Here is a 23,671-nt window from a genome sequence, read left to right as displayed (position 1 = left end):
CTCGCCAATGTAAAGGGGGAATATTAATCACCAATATTTATGCAAATATCGATAATTAATATTCATAAATAGGAGGAGCCAACTATTGATGACTCCGCCCATTTATGCCTTTATATACTAATAACACACAATACCTTCGCTATGCTTTACACTAATCACTATGCTAGCTGCATGCGCCTTACTACCTAACTATCGCCAATAACTACACGTTACACAGATAGTTACAAGTAACAGTATTTATTACTAACAATACACTACGCACGCAATACTAACAATACAGCACTACAATATACAATCCTAAACTACACTACACATTCCCATATTCCACCAATAAACTAACTACACAGTTCACACATACAAGTATATAACAACCCACCCCACCTGACTATTCACTGTCCCTACGGGGTATGACGAAGGGTTAAAAGGATTGTTTGCAGAGCAGAGGCATGCTCTACAGAGGACAGACAACCAAGGCAGGGAACCACCAGGGTAACCACCAGGGGTTAATCAGGGTTAACCAGGGGTGTATAGGGTTCCAGGGGTCAGTAGGGGATCAGGGGATATAGGACCAGGGGTAACAGGGTTAACCAGGGATCAGGGTTATAGTGGGGGTTGTCAGGGGTACAAATAGGGAAATCAGGGCCACAGGATCAGGGGTACAACAGGGGAACAGGAAAAAGGGGAACAGGGGACTTAAGGGTTAATCGTTGGTGGTATAGGGATATAAGAGGGTGATACTCATGTTATCCAGGGGTCTGCTCGTTAGTCCAAGGGGGGTCCTCGCAAACCAGGGGGCCGCTCTGTACAGAGCGCCGATCGCGCTCTCCTCTAGGGGGGCGGCAGGGGTCCGGTCGTGGGTCCTTGTGTCGGAGTGGGGGCCGCGCTGTCTTGAGAGCGCAGCACAGCGCAGCCCGGGTGGCTGCCTGCGCTCTTCTCTGAGGGGGGGGGAAAGCACTGTGATAGCGCAGGACGCGCTCTCCTCCACGTGGGGAAGGGGGCCTGATCCGAACTTCCTTGGGCCGGAGGGGGGGGGGCCGCGTTGTCCTGAGCGCCGATGCGCTCACCAGGTGGGGGGCCCCGATCCTCAACCCTGAGTGCTGGGGCCGCCGGATATTTATCCCCCGGCGGCCCGCACTCCCGCGCCACGCCGCCCACCAGGGGGCGCGCGCGCGCGCCCCCCATCATCCACGTGGGCCGACGCAGTGATATGACGTCACTGCGCCGGCCAGCACATCGGGGACGCGCTGCAGACAGGCGGGAGAAGCCTTTGATCTCCCGCCTGCTGCACCTAGCATTCCGGACAGTGCGATAGTAATCGCACTGTCGGAATGCACATAATAGAAGGAGGAGAGGCTTCTCCTCTTCTTCTATCATGTGTAATTATCTCCAGCGGCGCTGGTGATAATTACAACAAAGGGCTCAGATTCTGTTGAATCTGAGCTCTTTGTATCCATCAGGATGACCGGACCCTTGTCCGATCATTCTGATGCAATTAGCCAGATTGCATCGGTGTGAATGCTTGGGGCACATTCACACCGATGCACCTGGTTTCAGTTGTAGGAGGGGGGGGGATATATATAATATACATGCGTATGGATGCTTGGGGCACATCCATACACATGTATACATTAATCATACATTCTAAGGGGGATTATAACTCACATAAGGGGCCACATTCATGTATATAAGGGGGCACAGATAAGGGGGCACAAGCCCCTACAATATAAGGGGGCACAAGCCCCTACAATATAAGGGGGCACAAGCCCCTACAATATAAGGGGGCACAAGCCCCTACAATATAAGGGGGCACAAGCCCCTACAATATAAGAGGGCACAAGCCCCTACATTATCAGGGGGCACAAGCCCCTACATTATCAGGGGGCACGGCTCCCAGGGGACACATATTTCCCACAGGGGCCAACATGAGCCCCTGGGGATCACCATGGGCAGACATGCGCAGATGCTGGGCACATCTGCGCACATCGTCCCATGATGCTGTGGTTAAGGTATGCACATATATACCATACATGCCCGCACGTGTTTGCAGGCATGCATGGATATATATGCATACGTCTCAACCGTTCCTCAACAGGATCTATCAAGAAGATTCTTGGAGAGGAGTTACAGCAAAAAAGTGATTAGGAAGGGATACATTAGGGCCAAGAACTCCTCTAGGGATAACCTGCTAAATCATTCCCCCCATAAAAAAGGAAGAGATCATGGCTTCTCCAGATTTATTACCAACTTTAATGCTCAATGGAGACAATTGCAGGATATCCTCCAAAGACACTGGCAGGTCCTTTGAACTGACAGAGATCTAAAGAAAGTAATTTTGTAAAGACCACTGGTCACCTGGAAGAGAGCAAAAAATCTTAAGGACATGGTGACTAGGAGCCATTATGTGGCTCCGAAAAAATGTGGTCTCTTTGGTGATAAGGGTCCACAGTGGGGATTTTTTCCATGTGGTGACTGTACCGCATGTCAATATATGGTGAGGACAGATAAATTCACCAATACAAGCAGGGAGAAGGAATATAAAATCGTACATCACATCTGCAAAACAGAGGCAGTGATTTATCATGCTGAATGCCCTTGTGGTCTGATCTATATTTGGATGACCACAAGGGCACTCAAGACGAGAGTTTTGGAGCATATTCGTGATATTAAGGCGGCTGCTGAGATCACTGAAAGCGACAAACTCAAAAAACTGAAACCAGTGGCGAAGCACTTTAGGGAAGCCCACAACTGTAACCCTAGAGGTATCTCTTTTAAAGGGATAGACCGTGATTAGGGGGGGGAAACATAAAACGTTGTCTCCTCCAAAAAGAAACAAAATGGATGGTTCTGCTGAATACTGTAACTCCTCATGGATTGAATGAGTCCCTGAGTTTCAAATCCTTTCTTTAGTTTAGTTTTTATGTTGACTTTTTTAGTGATTTAAATTGTTTTCTTATCTATACAGTTTCTTGTGTGGCCATACAACCTGATGATTGGAGAGGTGTGAGGAGAGAGTTGATTCGTATACATTGTAAACATAAAGACGGACCATCATGGAAATACTATGACGGACCTTTACATTTATGATCTGTGCCTGATGCATTTTGATCACTTTTATGTATTTTTGGGTTTATTGTTTATTATCAGGCCTTTTTGATGCCAATATTGGTTTGTACAATTATTGGCTATAATATAGCACTTTAATAACACTATTTGCATTGTGTCGCTAGTGTGATTTGTGATGCCAGCTATCGCAATCATTATGTGGCTATACACAACACATCACGTTATTATTTTTTATATTTTTGTTTTTGTGCATCCACTTGTTACTTGCTTTGCAGCCCTAATCACATTAGCGATACAATTTTTTCTCACCTAGTAACTAAGTAGGATCACTCTTGTACTATTATTGTTTATTGCTTTTATGCACATAGCACTTTATATGAGATGGTCTGCGATTTCGGCCCATGTTTGTGGGTTGTCTTTAGGACCATCTTGTTTTTATCATCGTCTTGCTTAGTACTAGGATTGAACTATGCAGTTTAATTATGGTATTTACACGATTACACTATATATTTGTAACGGGGTGCCGAAGGCACACTGTGTCTCCCATCAGCCGCAGACCTGCTGCTTAGCTTCGGGAGCGAGGATCTGTGCTTGACCTCGTACCCAGGGCAGCTTTGCTAGCTGGGAGGCTCCCTGCTCCTAGGTCTGCCTTGAGCGCCGAGCTGATCACTCGGTGCTCAACTGGTCGGTCTGTCGGTCATGTGACGTCTGTCGGTCACATGACCCTCACTCCCCACTATAAATACAGGCAGCCTGATGGCCACAGGTTGCCAGTTAATTTAGGTTCCTGGCAGTTGTTGGATACCTGTGTACTTACCTGATCCTGTTCCCTTACGATCCTTTGCCTGCTCCTCCTGTACTGCGCATCCTTCCTGGTATATTGACCTCGGCTTCCACCTGACTATTCTTTGCGGACTCCTTTGGTACTTCTCGACTCTCCTGGTATTTATGACCCTGGCTTCTCCTGACCTTTCTTTGCTTATCCCTCTGTACTGCGTTGTCCTCTTGGTTTTGACCCGGTCCGTTCACTATCCGTTATTTGTCTTGTCTGTCCTTCCCGCACGTATACTAAGTTAGGGACTGCCGTCCAGTTGTCCCCTGTCATCAGGACTCGTGAGGCAAGTAGGCAGGGCCAGGGGTGAGGGTGGAGCGCAGTGGTCACTATCCTCCCCCCCTGTGTGTGTGTGTGTGTGTGTACGTGACCGTTACAGATTAACAGGCCCAATAACCACTGTATAATAAATCCTCTGGTAACCCTGACTGACCATGTCTCTAATCTGACGAAGATGGTGCAGGAGCTAGGGGAAAAACTCTGTTATTTTGAGTTAGGGCAAGGTTCTTCCACTCCTCAGGCCTCCAGTCCGCATTTTGAGCCCCAGATTAAGCTCCCAGAACCCTTTTCTGGAGACCGGAAGAAGTTTCTCTCTTATAAGGAGAGTTGCAGATTTTACTTCCGTTTGCGCCCGTGTCCTCTGGCCCCGAGAGTCAACACGTGGGCATTATCATTTCCCGACTACAGGGTGATCCTCAGGACTGGGCGTTCTCTTTACCTGCTGGCGCCAGTTGTTTAACTTCTGTGGAGGGGTTCTTACAGGCCCTGGGTACCCTCTATGATGAACCAGACAGGGATCTAGTAGCCAAGACGGCTCTAAAGGCACTGGTTCAGGGCAATCTACCTGCGGAGTGTGACGGTAGTAGAAAATATCCCCGTCAAGCATTCCCTTCTTCTCATAAAAGAAAATCACCCAATATTCCACGAGTAGGAATATCCCTGGAATCGCCGAATAATCCACACATGAGTCAAAACTTAATGCTGGAACAAGACTGATTTACTGGTACACAGAACTCACAATTTATGCAGCATAAAACTCCTCCTCTGGGCCAGGCTAGATAATTGAGTTTTAACAATACACACAGCTCAATTATCCTAAAACTCCTTCTCTGGGCCAGGCTAGATAATTGAGTTTTAACAATACACACAGCTCAATTATCTGCTGGCCAGAACGTTTACAATTTTTAACAATTTCAGAAAAGTACTTTCTATCCCACATACAAACATAATCTCAACATCCCTGTTCGGTACACGTATACATTCCTTCTTGACATTTGGAACCGAACAATATAGACCTAAAATAGCAGGGAGAGAATTAAACTGAAGCATATAGGCAATTGCATAAAAGTCCTTCACAATGGCCCCCCTTTTTCTCCCTGCTCCGGCAACTCGGTTGGACCTTTCCTGGTCCAGTAGGGTTGACGGGTTCAGAGCTTTTAGTCCGAGGTTAAATCCGTTTTGGCGTGACAATCCATCGGCATTCCCGTTTTGCTTGCCTGGGCGATAATGAATCGTAAAGTCATAGGGCTGTAGGGCCAAGCTCCAGCGTAGCAAACGGGCGTTGTCCCCTGAAACCCGGTTAAGCCACACCAAGGGGTTGTGATCGGTGATGAGAGTGAACGCCCGGCCATAAAGGTAAGGTGTGAGCTTTTTGAGTGCCCATACCAAGGCCAAACACTCTTTTTCAATGGTGGCATAACTGACCTCCCTTGGCAACAGCTTCCAACTCAGGTATGCCACCGGGTGCTCTCCTCCATCCTCCCCGATCTGGCTTAGTACTGCCCCCAGTCCAAACATTGAAGCGTCTGTGTGGACAATAAATCTTTTGTTAGGATCTGGGGTAACCAACACCGGAGCATTAACCAGAGCAGTCTTTAGTGCTTGGAAAGCCACCTCGCATTCGGGGACCACAGGACTTGTCGGGGTAGCTTCTTTTTGGTCAAGTCGGTCAAGGGTTTGGCCAGGGCGCTATAGTCGGGTACAAAGCGTCTGTAATAGCCGGCTGTGCCTAAGAAAGCCATGACTTGTGTCTTGGTGTGGGGAGTGGGCCAATTGGCAATGGCCTCGATCTTAGCCGGCTCCGGCCGTTGCTTACCACATCCTACTCGGTGGCCCAAATATTGTACCTCCGCCATACCCAAGTGACATTTGTCGGGTTTCAGGGTCGGCCCGGCCCCCCTGATCCTATCTAATACTACCCCTACGTGCTCTAGGTGCGCTTCCCAGGTATCGCTGTGGATGGCGATGTCATCCAGGTAAGCGCATGCAAAGCTCTGGAGACCCCTAAGTAACTGATCCACCATCCGTTGGAAGGTGGCCGGGGCATTCTTCATCCCGAACGGCATAACCCGGAATTGGTATAGGCCGAACGGGGTGATGAAGGCCGACTTGGGTATGGCATCTTCTGCTAGGGGAATCTGCCAATATCCCTTGCATAGGTCTATTGTGGTCAGATACTTACCTGCAGAGATACGGTCAAGCAGCTCGTCCATCCGTGTATCGGATAGGCGTCCGTAACTGTCTTGTCGTTGAGGCGCCGGTAATCTACACAGAAGTGGGTTGTCCCATCCTTCTTTGGCACTAAGACTACCAGCGAGGCCCAAGGACTTTCTGAGGGTTCGATTACGCCTAGCCGAAGCATCTCATCTATTTCCTTCCGCATCCCTTCCCGGACTGCTTCGGGGATACGGTAGGGAGGCTGTCTCAGGGGTGCCTGTCCTGGAGTCTCTACCTTGTGTATGGCTAGGAGTGTGTATCCAGGCTCCTGAGAGAATGTGGCCTGTTTTGTTTCTAGTAAGCGGACAGCTTGAGCCCGCTCTTGCGGCTCCAACTGTTCACCTAGCTGGACTTTCTTTATCTGGGTCATCCCTTCGTTACTGCCCAATAGGTCGAGAAGGGGTAGGGTCTCTGTGTCTTCTCCTGCTGGTGCACAGATAGCGGCTACCTCCTCTGCCCGTTCCTGATCGGCCTTGAGCATGTTGATGTGAAAGGTTCGTTTCACATCTTCATCCTCGCAGCTGGCTATCGTGTAGGTAGTGTCGCATATCTGTCCTATAACTTTATAGGGGCCCTGCCAGGCGGCCTGGAGCTTGTCTGTTCGGACCGGCCTTAATACCATGAACTTTTGGCCTATCTGAAAGCTCCGGTGCCTAGCCCGTCGGTCATACCATACCCTCTGGCGCTGTTGGGCCGCCTGGAGGTTCTCTCGCACTGTCTGGGCTAATTCCTCCATGCGGTCCCTCAGCTCCAGGACATAAGGTACAACCGGGGTCCTCTCAATCTCTGTCTGCCCCTCCCAGTGATCCTTGATGAGATCTAAGGGCCCCCTCACCCGCCTCCCAAAGAGAAGTTCGAAGGGTGAGAATCCGGTCGATTCCTGCGGCACCTCTCGGTAGGCAAAGAGAAGGTGTGGCAGGAATCGCTCCCAATCCTTGTATGCCCCCGTGAACGACTTCAACATTTGCTTTAGCGTTCCGTTGAAGCGCTCGCACAGGCCGTTAGTCTGGGGATGGTATGGGGAGCTAGTCAGGGATTTAACTCCACAGGTTTTCCATATCTGCTGGGTTACCTCGGCCGTGAATTGGGTACCTTGGTCGGACAGAACCTCCTTGGGAAAGCCTACTCGGGAAAATACTTTAACTAGGGCCTCTGCTACGGTCTCAGCCTGTATGTTAGAGAGAGCTACCGCTTCGGGGTAACGGGTGGCGTAGTCTACTATGGTGAGTATATACCGCTTGCCGGAACGGCTAGGTTGGGCCAGGGGCCCTATAATGTCCACGGCTACCCTTGTGAACGGTTCTTCAATGATGGGCATGGAAACTAGTTTAGCCTTTGGGTGGTCTCCCTTTTTACCTATACATTGGCATACCTCACACGTTTGACAATACGCCCTGACGTCGTCGGACACCCCAGGCCAGAAGAAGTTCTGGGTTATCCGATACCGTGTCTTGCGTATTCCCAAATGGCCTGCCAAGGGTACGTCGTGCCCAATCCTCAATAACTCCTGCCGGTATTTCCGGGGAACTACCAGCTGGCGTTTTTGCTTAGGCCCTGGTGTATTACCCCGGGTCTCGGTGAGCCTGTACAAGCGGCCTTTCTCCTAGATAAATTGCTCCTTCTCTAACCCCCCTTGGCCTCTCCTGGCTTTCTCTCGATACTTTCTGAGGGAAGGGTCTCCGGTCACCTCCCGCCCAAAGTCCTCTGGGGTGTCCCAGGGTAGGGGTTCTACAGTCAAGGGTAGGTGGGGTTGGCTTACCTGGGTCTCAGTAGGAAGCGGATGGCTCTCGGCAGCGCGACTTTGTGCTCTGGTGGTTACTGCATGGGCCTCCTGAGCGGGGGTAGAGGAGAACGCCGAAGTCAGGGGGCCAATGTCGTTGCCCAAGATGACTTCAGAAGGTAAGTCTTTCATGGCGCCCACATGAACATTGCCAGCTCCCGCACCCCAGTCTAGGTGTACCTGTGCAGTAGAAATACGGTATACTGCCCCCCCTGCCACTCTCACAGCAATTGATTTCCCCGGTTTCTCTGATGCCTTAATAAGGTGTCTTTGTACCAACGTGATGGTTGCCCCACTGTCTCTTAATCCCCGGGCGGTTTTTCCGTTAACCATGACCAGCTGACAATGGTGTTTCCTGTTGTCCGTAATAACCGATTGTACCATGAGGGCTTTGTAAAGGGTGCCCATTGGTTCTTCCTGACCCAGTTCCTGGGGATCCCAAGCCGAGTCTACACAATGGGCTGCTGCTGGTGGGCGGTACCCAGGTTGAGACCAATTTGACCTGGTGTTGTTGTCCATGGGGCAATTCTGCTTGTAGTGACCCAGCTGTTTGCACCGGAAGCAGCGTTGTTCATTGTCCTCCTGGCGTGGATAGCGAGGGCTAGATGTCACCGGTCTGTTAGGAGGTTGGTATCTAGCGGCTGGTGGGTGTGAGGGCACCGTTGATCGTGGAGGTTGTACCCGTGGTGTGACCGGGTTCGTCTTGCGAGTATCCGCATATTCATCCGCCAACTTACCTACCTCTGGTAGAGTCATGGGCCTGCGATCTCTCACCCAGTCTTTGACATCCATCTGGATGTGATCGTAAAATTGTTCCAGGAGCATTAGTTGCAAAATGCCCTCTGCGGTGGTGGCCTGGCTGCTGTTGACCCAGTTAGAGGCCGACAGGGATAACTTGCATGCCCATTCCACGTAAGAGTCTTTCGTGGTTTTGCGTGAGTCCCTGAACTTTTGTCGGTAGGACTCTAGGGTTACTGCATAACGAGCCAGGAGCACTTCTTTAACCCTGGCGTAGCTATGGATCTCCTGCTCTGGCACGGTCCAGGAAAGCATCAGAAGCTTTGCCTGACAGTTTGCCTGACAATATTGAGACCCACTCTCCACTATCTATTGCAGGTTACATTGTCGCTCAAAATCTGCCAGGTAATTATCAATGTCACAATCTTTTTCATCAAAAGCTTTAAAAGCGCTAAACGAAATCTTCCTTGTGTCTGCTGTACTGTACTCACTGTTTGGAGAATGTGCGGCTGCTTGTTGGACTGCTGCCAGTTTTAACTGTAGCTCTGCGTCTCTTATTTGTTTAGCCTCCTCCGCTAACAGGTTCATCACTTTCAGCACCACATCCGCCGTTGGGTTCGGACCGAACCATGCTAGCTTCTCTCTCATTGCCTTGTTGGCTGGTGATTCCTCCTCCTGAATCACTGGTGTCCCCATCTCTTGTACTGCTGGCGTTGCTGCAACCAAGTTCTCCTGGTCTAGCTCCATTAATTCTGCTATAATGACCCGCTTGGTTTTGTTGCTAGCAATCCTTCCACGGACTTCCAGTAGTTCTTTCAGTGTATTTCTTTTAAGCAGGGTGTACCAGCCTTCCATTCACTGTTCCCAGTGTCTGCTTGGAATCCTGGTGTAAAGGAAAGTAGAAGGGAAAATCCCGCTGCTGCCAACCAGTTGTGACGGTAGTAGAAAATATCCCCGTCAAGCATTCCCTTCTTCTCATAAAAGAAAATCACCCAATATTCCACGAGTAGGAATATCCCTGGAATCGCCGAATAATCCACACATGAGTCAAAACTTAATGCTGGAACAAGACTGATTTACTGGTACACAGAACTCACAATTTATGCAGCACATAAAACTCCTCCTCTGGGCCAGGCTAGATAATTGAGTTTTAACAATAAACACAGCTCAATTATCCTAAAACTCCTCCTCTGGGCCAGGCTAGATAATTGAGTTTTAACAATACACACAGCTCAATTATCTGCTGGCTAGAACATTTACAATTTTTAACAATTTCAGAAAAGTACTTTCTATCCCACATACAAACATAATCTCAACATCCCTGATCGGTACACGAATACATTCCTTCTTGACATTTGGAACCGAACAATATAGACCTAAAATAGCAGGGAGAGAATTAAACTGAAGCATATAGGCAATTGCATAAAAGTCCTTCACACGGAGGATTATTGCACCCAATTCAGAAGGTGGTGTGTCCCCTCAGGATGGAACGAACAAGCCCTGAAGAGTCAGTTCAGGTCAGGTCTGTCTGATAATTTAAAGGATCTTCTGGTCAGTTATCATCTTCCAGAGACCTTAGAGGAGATGATGACCCTTGTTGTCCGACTTGACCGACGGGTTAGAGAGACGACAGGAACAACAGTTCTCTTCCCGGATGGTGGTCCAGCCAGAGGCCTATCCCAGAGACAATGCTGAGGTCTCCACCGAGGAACCCATGCAGGTTGGCATGACCCGAGGGAATCTTCGCCGCAGACGTGGAGAATGCTTTTACTGTGGAGATCCTGACCATTGGATCAACCAGTGTCCTAAGAAGGTCCTCTCTGTCAAGTCTCCTAAGGCAAGGCAACCTAAAGACCAGGTACACCCTGATTTTTCTAAATGTAAGCTTTTGGTACCCATTACGATTTCTCTGGGGGTAGATAAATGGCCGGGTAAGGCCTTTATTGATTCTGGCTCAGCGGCCAGCTTTATTGACTCGCTGTAAGATTGGGTATTCCAATGTTTGCTTTACCAACTCCTATCCATGTCATGGCTATTGATGCTACTCCTCTTATTGGTGGTACGGTGAGCTCATGTACCTCAGAGATTTCTCTAACCGTGGGTGTGTGCCACTCAGAGAGATGTTCCCTTTTAGTCCTGGAGAACCTACCGGCTGAGGTGGTACTAGGGTTGCCTTGGCTCCGACCACATAACCCCACTATAGATTGGTCCAAGGGGGAGTTGGTGAGATGGGGGCCTAAGTGTGACTCGTGCTTGTCCGTGGTACAGGCTGGGGTCTCAGTAAAGTCTGATACTTTACCCACTGTTGTTAGGGAATATTCTGATGTATTCTTATCACCAACCCCGGAGGTTCTACCCCCCCCTAGACCTTATGATTGTACTATAGAGCTAGAATAGGGGGGCAAGTTTCCTAAGGGGCGAATTTATAATCTTTCTATGCCAGAACGCAAGGCCATGGAAGATTATATTAAGGAGAGCCTTGGTAAAGGGCATATAAGACCTTCTGTCTCGCCTATGGGAGCGGGGTTTTTCTTTGTTAAGAAAAAAGATGGTGGTCTTAGGCCAAGTATCGATTACCGGAGATTAAATAAAATCACTGTCCAGAATAGATACTCCCTTCCATTGATTCCGGATTTATTTAACCAGGTTCTGGGGGCAACCTGGTTTTCCAAGATTGACCTGAAAGGGGCATACAATCTAATCCGAATCAAGGAGGAAGACGAATAGAAGACGGCATTCAATACTCCGGCAGGACACTTTGAATATCAGGTGATGCCTTTTGGACTCAGCAATGCCCCAGCTGTGTTCCAAAACTTCATGAATGACATTCTTAGGGAGTTCTTAGGTAAATTTGCTATTGTCTATCTTGACGACATTTTGATATTCTCTCCTGACGTCGAATCCCATGTGTCTCATGTTAAACAAGTATTAGAGGTGTTGAGGGAGAATCAGCTATCCGCTAAGCAAGAGAAATGTGTCTTTGGTGTACAGGAGATTCTGTTTCTAGGGCATGTTCTGACTCCTCACGCCTTCAAGATGGATCCTGGTAAGGTACTAGCAATTAAGGAATGGGTAAGACCTTCATCCTTAAAGGCCTTACAACGGTTCTTAGGTTTCGCCAATTACTATCGTAAATTTATTATGAATTTTTCCATAATTGCTAAACCGTTGACCGACCTTACTAAGAAAGGGGCGGATTTGGAGAATTGGTCTACTGAGGCCATTTCTTCATTTGAAAAATAAAAAAAAGGCATTCAGTAGCGCTCCCATTCTGATCCAGCCTGATCAGGGGAGACCTTTTATTGTGGAGGTGGATGCGTCCGAGGACGGCGCAGGAGCAGTCCTTTCACAAGGTCCTGCTAGCCTCACTAACCTGAGACCATGTGCCTTCTTCGCTAGGAAATTCTCTCCCACGGAGAGAAACTACGACATAGGGATTAGGGAGCTGCTGGCCATTAAATGGGCATTTGAGGAGTGGAGGCATTTTCTGGAGGGGGCAAGGCATTGTGTAACTGTGGTCACTGACCATAAAAACCTTATGTTTCTCGAGTCTGCTAAGAGGTTGAATCCCCGTCAAGCCAGATGGGCTCTGTTTTTTACTCGTTTTGATTTCTCCATTACGTTCAGGCCGGGAAGTAAAAATGTGAAGGCGGACGCATTATCTCGGAGCTTCCATGCTTTTCAACCTACTGAGGTACCACCTGAATCCATCCTACCAGCAAAAATCTTCATAGCAGCTCTAACCCAGGATATCTCGGCTCGCATTAGGTCTGAACAACATCTGGCACCGGTATCCACCCCAACAGATAAGTTGTTTGTTCCCGTACAATTTCATCTCCAGCTGTTGGGTGAGTGTCACGATTCTGCCTTTTGTGGACATCCGGGTGTTGAGGGCACTAAGGATCTGGTTTCTAGATCTTATTGGTGGCCCACTCTAACTAGGGATGTCAAGTCCTATGTGTCAGCCCGTGAGGTTTGTGCCAGGTCCAAGACACCTAGGACTCACCCTGCTGGTAACCTACGACCCCTACCCATTCCCAGTAGACCCTGGTCCCATATCTCGATGGACTTTATAACTGACCTACCGCCGGCGGAGGGTAAGACTGTAGTTTGGGTAGTGGTCGGTTTAGCAAGATGGTCCATTTCATTCCCCTGTCTAAACTCCCGAATGCCAAAACCCTGGCGTCTATTTTTGTGAAAGAAATTGTTCGATTGCATGGTATCCCGGGAAATATTGTTCCTGACAGGGGTGTGCAGTTTGTGTCCAAATTCTGGAGGGCCTTCTGTCAAAAATGTAAAATTTCATTGTCTTTTTCCTCTGCCTACCACCCTGAGAGTAATGGGCAGACTGAACGCCTTAATCAGTCTGTGGAACAATTCTTGAGGTTGTATGTTGCTGATGACCAGCAATTATGGGTTAGATTTCTTCCATTGGCTGAATTTGCTTTGAATAACCATGTCAATTCTTCTGCTGGGGTTTCACCTTTCTTTTGTAACCATGGTTTCCATCCCCGTTTTCATTCTGGGTCATCCGTCTCCTCCTCTAACCCTGAGGCGGATAGGCTCTCCTCTGAACTGTGCACAGTTTGGGCCCGGGTTCAATCGAACTTAGAAAAGGCTCAAAGTTCTCAGAAACTCAAGGCCGATAGGAGACATTCAAGGGGGTGAATTTTCAGGTTGGGGATAAGGTATGGTTGTCCTCCAAGTATCTCTCTCTTAAGGCAGATTCTAAAAAGTTTGCTCCTCATTTTATTGGACCATATAAGATCACGGAGGTGATTAACCCGGTATCATTTAGGTTGGAGCTGCCCGAGTCATTCCACATTAATAATGTGTTCCATAAATCTCTACTTAAAAAATATTTTTAACCGGTAGTACCATCGAAAGCCTCGCCTCTGCCGGTTCTTGTTAATGATGCTGTCGAGTATGTGGTGTCTAAAAAAGTGGATGTCAGGAAGGTGCGTAATTCCTTGCAGTACCTGATTCACTGGAAGGGGTATGGACCTGAAGAGAGATCTTGGGTACCTGCCAGGGAGGTTCATGCTCCTAGACTTGTTCGAAAATTTCAATTAGAACACCCTGAAAGGCCATCGCCTGAAGTCTTGGGTCCGGTGGCCCCTCGTAAAAGGGGGGTACTGTAACGGGGTGCCGAAGGCACACTCGGTCTCCCATCAGCCGCAGACCTGCTGCTTAGCTTCGGGAGCGAGGATCTGTGTTTGACCTCGTTCCCAGGGCGGCTTTGCTAGCTGGGAGGCTCCCTGCTCCTAGGTCTGCCTTGAGCACCGAGCTGATCACTCGGTGTTCGACTGGTCGGTCTGTCGGTCATGTGACGCTGGCCACATCACATGACCCTCGCTCCCCACTATAAATACAGGCAGCCTGCTGGCCACAGGTTGCCAGTTAATTTAGGTTCCTGGCAGTTGTTGGATACCTGTGTACTTACCTGATCCTGTTCCCTGACGATCCTTTGCCTGCTCCTCCTGTACTGTGCATTCTTCCTGGTATATTGACCTCTGCTTCCACCTGACTATTCTTTGCGGACTCCTTTGGTACTTCTCAACTCTCCTGGTATTTATGACCCCGGCTTCTCCTGACCTTTCTTTGCTTATCCCTCTGTACTGCGTTGTCCTCTTGGTTTTGACCCGGTCCGTTCACTATCCGTTATTTGTCTTGTCTGTCCTTCCCGCACGTATACTAAGTTAGGGACTGCCGTCCAGTTGTCCCCTGTCATCAGGACTCGTGAGGCAAGTAGGCAGGGCCAGGGGTGAGGGTGGAGCGCAGTGGTCACTATCCTCCCCCTGTGTGTGTGTGTACGTGACCGTTACAATATTCTTATATTATTAATTTTTTAAATTTTATGTTTATTAACTCTATGTATCAGGTCCTCATTAATTATTTTGTCTGCTATGTATTCTGTATCTCTATGTACTGGAACTCAAATAGATAGTAGGGTACAATCATGTTATATGTGATGTATATTATACAGTGTATACTATGTATTTCTTATGCTATTTGTAGTTTCATGATCATGTACGACATTTGTCTATAGTAATTTTTGTATTATGACTATATTAATGGCATGTATATATTGCTAAATGGTATGTCGTGCATTAATCATGGTAATACGTATCTATTTTCTTGATAATAGTGATGTCTAGATGTATTCAGCCCCATATCTATGCCCTCCTAACAACCAATATCCCCTAGGTAGATTCTCTATACAGGGTTCCCCATTGCGGGGTTAATACATTAGATATACTTTGGATATCCTGTTGACTGCATCAGCTGATGCAGCGCTATGCTGTGATGCGCTGCGCGCCTGGTCACGTGGGGACGCTGCTACGTCTCCTTGGGAGGCGGGCTGGAACGCACAACGTGTGTTCCACCCTGTAACGGCTTTCCTAGCACCCCGGCCGGGTACCTCCGTCAATGGATGCTCCTAGTGCTTCCCGAGGACTCCAAGCACTCCACTTGACACCGTAAGCACTGCAGACCCCACAAACCGCCGAAGCTTGGTTGAGGTCTCGCTGTCTCCTACCCACCCTGGACCTACGACAAGGCTCCAGGCTCCAGTGGGTCAACCTCTCCTAAATCCAGAGAGCAGGAACAGCTTTTACAAGATCTAGTAGTTATAGCCAGGGGAGTATAGCAAATCTTCAGCGTATAGCAATCCCCAGTGTCGATCAGTTACCCAAACACCAGCCTCAACATGATGAAGGGGAAAACAGGAACTCTTTATTGAACACACAAGCATTGACTTATACACATTTTCCAACAAGATTACCACCCACAGGGTTTTGTAAAAACAACCAATAAACAAGTACAATACACTCAGACAATCCCACACAAAATCCTCCCCTCTGCCTGTTATACAATTACCTTACACAATGGGTTGATGTAATTGTATTGTAATTGTATTGTCACAGGCAGGAGAATACACAATGTCTTCTGTCCTGGAGACAACCGAGGAGTAACTCAATTATCTCTCAGGACAAAGGGAAATCGCCAAAACACACGTGGGGACAATAGGACAGACATCACTACTTAAATATACAATGTCCCACCCTTTACAGTACTTATAGACATTTTACATATCCCAAAATGGCACGAATTAGACCAGGGGTTCAAAAGTTAGTAAAAGTCCTTTGTGAACAAAGGAAGCATGGCTGATGAGAGGGCCCATAATCCTGGGGCAAGAGGCTGGTAACCAGGCCTCTCCACCACCCAGTGGCGAGGTTGGTTTCGTCACACACCCCTCCTCCTGATGAGTGCGGAGTCGTCATTGTGAACTCGGCGTGCATCATCAGGCATGGAGCGCTCGATAATAAGTATCAGCTGTTGTAATTGTCCATTGAGATCACATGTTTTAGAGCCATATGGTGGATATAAATAGGGGGATATGGCCACACTTTTACTTACCTCCTGACGAAGCTGAGGCGAAATGCGCGTCGAGGTTCCTAGCCTGTCCCGTGCCTGCTGCCTTTACGCTCCATCATGTCTCATGGTATGCTTTAACTCTCTATCTGATATCCACAGATGAGCTCCTCTATATCCTTTATAATAAGGTTCTGTGTGTGTTGTCTCATTTATGTGAGGGCTTCGTTATTTCCCCTTTATTGCTAGATTCTAGCGGTTGTTAGATTATCTTTCCTTTAACTACACTCTGAGTTGAGCTGAGATTCATCTGGTGGCTATGCACCAGGGTGATGATCATATGAATTACTATTCAGAATAGTCATATTATATGGGCTATTATGCTGTGAATCACCCCGGTGCATACTACTGGCATACTTGACATGTTTTCCATCTTCTGGCGAGTAGCAGCGACACCGGCCAGTGGATTGCAGCATCCGGTTTCCTGCTGACTCTTCATACTTTTTTCTTGCTATCTTGAATATTTTAGAAATCATGATATGTTTATTATAATTAAATAAAATATATTTTTTGAATACATTGGGCATTCTTTTGTTGTTTGTTTAACAACACTATAGGTTTATATGGTTATTCATCCCTTGCCCTAATTTACGGTTGTATATTGAGGCTTTCTTTTTTGGTTCTATACTACTGAAGATGGTCAAGATATTGTTCTAAGGAAAAAAAGAAGAATCATATTAGATACCTATTTTTAGCCGAAAGTAACTCTTGCTAGGATGTCTCTGCTGAGTATACAATGGCTGTCAAATGCAGTAGCCTTACTAACAGTATATGATGCCTGTATAGGAGCTCAATGATTGTCAAAAACAAAGCCCACCATTTTTGAGGTCTTGAAATTCGTTTTGTTTCTGATTTGTCAAATTTTTCAAAAAATATTACAGCACACGGTCAGACGGCCAGGGGTTCCCTTTAAGATGGAAAATAAAGTCACTAGTTTGTTTTGTCGTGACGCCAGTTGCAATAAAGTAACAAGGGCACAGGGCCCCTTTTAGTAATACTGTAGGTGGTGGTACCCAGTGTAGGAATGCCAGAGTGGTGTATGGTGGCCTACAATGTCCTTAAGGTGTTGTGTGCATGTCACGGTGCTCCTACCTGGATACGCTGGAACCCCAGGCATTGTCGTGTGAAGCAGAACAAGGGATAGTTGATGAAGTTGATGATGAAATAAATTGAGTCCAACCTTGTATATAGTTGAAAAACCACTTTACTTGAATAAACTTTCTTTCAAACGATTCACAGGCTTGGTCTTGGTTACCAGCAGTCTTTGGCATAAATTCTGGCAAGCAAACACACTCGGCACTGCTACATCGGTTGCTCTCTGGCTCTGTTGTACTAACAAGCTTAAACAGAAATCTGTTCCTTTCCTTTCTGCTGTACTTGACTTTCTGAAGTCTGGTCTGTAGCTTTGTCTTTGTCCAGGGGACTTTCTTCCTGGCTTTTGAGGCTCTTTGCTTTGGCCTCTTGCTCCAGCACAGCTAAAGGTGCTCTGCTGTCTGGGACACAGCCTTCCCCTATCAGGGGGTAAGCTAGACTAACTAGAACTGGCTCAACTCCTCCCTCTCTATAGAGAGGGCTAGAATGGAATTTCCATTCTATGTAAAGTAGCTCTGCCATTAATGCCACCATCTGCTGGTGAATCAGGTACATTACACGTAAACATAACAATTGCATAGAATTGTAAGTACACATTTTGCAGGCCCTGGTAATAAATATAGGGGATGACATAAGGTCAACCATAGAAGACAGTGAGGAGGCGTAAAATATGGTAATGCACCTCTGGGGCGTTACAATATCATATCTGGCCGAATCAAATCTACATGAAGCAGATATGCTCTAATTGGCCTGAAAATTGGTATATGACACTCTGAGGTTTCCTAGGACTCATAGTTTTTATATCTTTTCGTTAACTTTTTTTTACAAATATTTGTTATTTCTCTTCTACCGCTCCCCCATCCTTTTAAGATTTTAAATGTAATGACAGCACAGAGTGACACTGACATATATTGCTATGGGTAAACCCATGGTTGACAGTGTGAACAAACAATATGTGTAAAAACACACTGCACCATTGCATGTTTTATGCTTTTTTATACAGAAACCGTCCAAAAATGTCCCACATTAGGTGTTTAAACATACACATTGTTATTGGAAAAAACAAAGGTTTGTTGAGATGATGTGTCCACAAATACGCCTTAATGGGAGCACATGTCTGCCCCAGATTATAAACGTTAAAGGGGTTCTTTGGGAATTAAGAAAATAAATACTTAAAGGGCTTCTGTCACCCCACTAAACCGTTTGTTTGTTTTTTGTTTAATAATAATCCCTACACTGCGATCTCTGCATACATAAGTAAAATAATAATTTTCGTTCAGTAGAATTTGATAAAACGCTATTTTTATAATATGTAAATTACCTTGCTACCAGCAAGTAGGGTGGCTACTTGCTGGTAGCAGCCGCATCCTCCGATCCTAATGACGCCCCCTCCGCATTGTGATTGACAGGCCAGGGAACGGAATCGTTCTCTGCTGGCCCTGCCTGTTTTCATTCAATATCTGGCGCCTGCGCCGCGGCCGTACCTATCTTCAATCTTCGCAGGCACACTGAGAGACGGCCACTCACTCGGCCGCTCCATCCTCAATGCGCCTGCGCCGATGATGTCACATCTACACCCGGCGCAGGCGCATTGAGGAGCGAGCGGCCGAGTGAGTGGCCGCCTTTCAGTGCTCCTGCGCAGATTGAAGATAGGTACGGCCGCGGCGCAGGCGCCAGATATTGAATGAAAACAGGCAGGGCCAGCAGAGAACGATTCCGTTCGCTGGCCCTGTCAATCACAATGCGGAGGGGGCGTCATTAGGATCGGAGGATGTGGCTGCTACCAGCAAGTAGCCGCCCGACTTGCTGGTAGCAAGGTAATTTACATATTATAAAAATAGCGTTTTATCAAATTCTACTGAACGAAAATTATTATTTTACTTATGTATGCAGAGATCGCAGTGTAGGGATTATTATTAAACAAAAAAAAAAAAAAAACGGTTTAGTGGGCTGACAGAAGCCCTTTAAATATGATTTTATTATGACTATATTCCCAAATACTTTTCATTAGTTATGATTAGAGTTGAGCGAATACCTGGATGTTCGGGTTTGAGAAGTTCGGCCGAACTTCCCGGAAATGTTCGGGTTCGGGATCCGAACCCGACCCGAACTTCGTCCCGAACCCCATTGAAGTCAATGGGGACCCGAACTTTTCAGCACTAAAAAGGCTGTAAAACAGCCCAGGAAAGAGCTAGAGGGCTGCAAAAGGCAGCAACATGTAGGTAAATCCCCTGCAAACAAGTGTGGATAGGGAAATGAATTAAAATAAAAATAAAAAAAATAAAAATTAACCAATATCAATTGGACAGAGGTCCCATAGCAGAGAATCTGGCTTCACGTCAGCAGAGAATCAGTCTCTTCATGCCATAGCAGAGAATCTGGCTTCATGTCAGCAGAGAATCAGTCTCTTCATGCCATAGCAGAGAATCTGGCTTCATGTCAGCAGAGAATCAGTCTTCATGTCATAGCAGAGAATCAGGCTTCACGTCACCCACCACTGGAACAGGCCACTGTCACATATTTAGGCACAGGCACCCAGGCAGAGGAGAGAGGTCCCGTAACAGAGAATCAGGCTTCATGTCAGCACAGAATCAGTCTTCATGTTATAGCAGAGAATCAGGCTTCACGTCACCCACCACTGGAACAGGCCACTGTCACATATTTAGGCCCCGGCACCCAGACAGAGGAGAGAAGTCCCGTAACAGAGAATCTGGCTTCATTTCAGCACAGAATCAGTCTTCATGTCATAGCAGAGAATCAGGCTTCACGTCACCCACCACTGGAACAGGCCACTGTCACATATTTAGGCCCCGGCACCCAGACAGAGGAGAGAGGTCCCGTAACAGAGAATCTGGCTTCATGTCAGCACAGAATCAGTCTTCATGTCATAGCAGAGAATCAGGCTTCACGTCACCCACCACTGGAAGAGGCCACTGTCACACATTTAGGCCCTGGCACCCAGACAGAGGAGAGAGGTCCCGTAACAGAGAATCTGGCTTCATGTCAGCACAGAATCAGTCTTCATGTCATAGCAGAGAATCAGGCTTCACGTCACCCACCACTGGAACAGGCCACTGTCACATATTTAGGCCCCGGCACCCAGACAGAGGAGAGAGGTCCCGTAACAAAGAATCTGGCTTCATGTCAGCACAGAATCAGTCTTCATGTCATAGCAGAGAATCAGGCTTCACGTCACCCACCACTGGAAGAGGCCACTGTCACACATTTAGGCCCTGGCACCCAGACAGAGGAGAGAGGTCCCGTAACTGAGAATCTGGCTTCATGTCAGCACAGAATAAGTCTTCATGTCATAGCAGAGAATCAGGCTTCACGTCACCCACCACTGGAACAGGCCACTGTCACATATTTAGGCCCCGGCACCCAGACAGAGGAGAGAGGTCCCGTAACAGAGAATCTGGCTTCATGTCAGCACAGAATCAGTCTTCATGTCATAGCAGAGAATCAGGCTTCACGTCACCCACCACTGGAAGAGGCCACTGTCACACATTTAGGCCCTGGCACCCAGACAGAGGAGAGAGGTCCCGTAACAGAGAATCTGGCTTCATGTCAGCACAGAATCAGTCTTCATGTCATAGCAGAGAATCAGGCTTCACCTCACCCACCACTGGAAGAGGCCACTGTCACACATTTAGGCCCTGGCACCCAGACAGAGGAGAGAGGTCCCGTAACTGAGAATCTGGCTTCATGTCAGCACAGAATAAGTCTTCATGTCATAGCAGAGAATCAGGCTTCACCTCACCCACCACTGGAAGAGGCCACTGTCACACATTTAGGCCCTGGCACCTAGACAGAGGAGAGAGGTCCCGTAACAGAGATTCAGGCTTCATGTCAGCAGAGAATCAGTCTTCATGTCATAGCAGAGAATCAGGCTTCACGTCACCCACCACTGGAACAGGCCACTGTCACATATTTAATCTATAGAGAAATGGGGAACCGCACTCTGTTTTAGAAGTAGTATCACTGGTGCCAATCAAGGGCTAATTAAGCCGTACACAAGTAATAAGAATTTGAGGCACTCAGTCCGTAGGTTATGCAATTCAAATAATTTTTTTATTATTATTATTTTTCATGTTTTCTGCACCATCCATATGCCCGTGAAAATAAGGAATAACAGATTATTTCTGACCAGACGTTTCGGTCACGGTGGACCTTCATCAGTGGTCATGTTATCTGGAGTATACATATTGAAATGTTTCACATATACATGGAATGCAGAGCATGAAGTCACAAAATAAACAAAGTAACATAGAACAAAAAATAAATAAATCAAATTACAAGCAAAATTTCATGGTGTTGTCACAGCAGAGTGAATACTGTCCAGGGGTTGGTAAAGACATCTGAATGTGCATAATCATGAAAAATTCATATATTTATAGCAATCAAATGGTTAGTAAAACATGATTATCTAGGCTGGAGGAAGTATAGAAGGGGGCAATAAATAGAAGAGGGGAAGGGGACATAATTCTATTGGGATTTGAAGCATGATTGTAAAAATTGCTGTCATCTGAATTAATGTCACAGGAAACGCACGTCGGGAAGGTGTCCAGGGAGTACACAAATAAATAAATAAAGCCCATGGGAGATATTGGACATATCGGTATCTCGCAAATGTCAGGTAAAGCAACCCGTAGTACATCCCATAGGATCTATCGTGCGGTCTTATGGATATTCACAGATTCAGAGACATAAATTTATGGCATGCACGGTTGTGGCATAGTATGAGTAAGACTATAAAGTTTCATGAGGAGCATCATCAAGATATTGACAGATCCATGGATTCACATAATAATAGATTTATGGCATACACGGTTGTGGCATAGCATAAGTATGTAGTTTCATGGGAAGCGTCACCCAGATCTAAAGCTATGCAGGAATAAATATAGGTGCCCATAAATCACATAGACATAGATGCACATAAATCACAGAAATCATATGGTAGCAGCATAGTGGACCAAAGAACTCGGTGGATCGGACTTCACAAAGGTAACCTGTGGAGAAAGGATTACAAATGGTCATCTACCTGTATGTTGGGTAAAGGTTTGCCTGGGCGCTGGATGCAGGAGTGTGTAAGTTTTGAGCTGCTGTTTAAATAGCACGCTGTCCGGTGATAGCGATCACCTGACAGGAAGTCATGTGTCATATGGAACGCATGCATGCGTTCCAAAGGGCGGAAGTCTCGGCTAGGGCTGTGGATTATGGTAATTCCGGTCACATGACCGGATGTAGTGAACTGTGGAGTAGTTCATGCGTTCCACACTGTGTAAGAAGGGCGGAGTTAATACGTTTATGCGTTCCACTGCGGATAGACATGGCCAGACATTATATCTTACTGTGTGTGATTAGATGTATGTGATATGGAATGGTGGAGTATGGTAGGAAGGGAAATGGGATGCGATCTACATATAGAACAGTATGGTTGAAAGGGAGATGGGATCCGATCTATATACACAATAATGTTGATCTGGAAAAAGGGATATAAGATAATAATGTGTAATGTGGACAGATCGTCCGGGAGGTAGTTGGGGGAGGTGACAAAAAGACTGGGGGAGGAGCTAGGGGTAGAGGGCGGCCTCATGGATATAACAGGTCATAAGCATAATATTTTGGAGTATTGTGTAAGTTGAATCCACACTATCTATGGTATCTATTATGATCTGAGGATAACTAAGTACTAAAATCATCCTGTTGTGACCTATGAGGAACAGTCAATAGCGTAAAATAAGCTATGTTGTGGCATATTCCATACGTGTGGGTATGTATGGCTGTTAGGTCCAAAGGATATGTAGATAACATTGTCTTGATTACTCAAAAGGGTATAGATACATTCAAGGTAGGGGACGGAGAGGGGTTAAGGGGGAAAGGAAAGGGCAGAAAAAGGGAAGAGGAACAAGGGGAACCGAGGCCAATACATCACCCTCACCCGCTGTGGACAATTTCAGTGCGTCTGTAGGAAAAATGAGAGACACATATGTTAACATACATCAATATTTTTACAAGTTTATAAAGAAATCACATTCGCGGTTTAAGCCGTGTGGTGTTAAAGTCCCCAGTTTATGGATCCAGAAGGCTTCCCTTTGCCTAAGGAGGAGCGTCCGGTTTCCTCCTCTCCTCGGCTGGTCAATTTGCTCCAAGATTTGAAAACGTAATTGGGAAATTTGGTGTTTCTTTTCAATGAAATGGTGAGGTATAGGTAGGAAGGTATGGCCTAGTCTGAT

This window comes from Bufo bufo, chromosome 10 (genome assembly GCF_905171765.1).
Source record: "Bufo bufo chromosome 10, aBufBuf1.1, whole genome shotgun sequence".
NCBI classification, from domain to species: Eukaryota; Metazoa; Chordata; class Amphibia; order Anura; family Bufonidae; genus Bufo; species Bufo bufo.
This window is presented reverse-complemented; position numbering follows the sequence as displayed.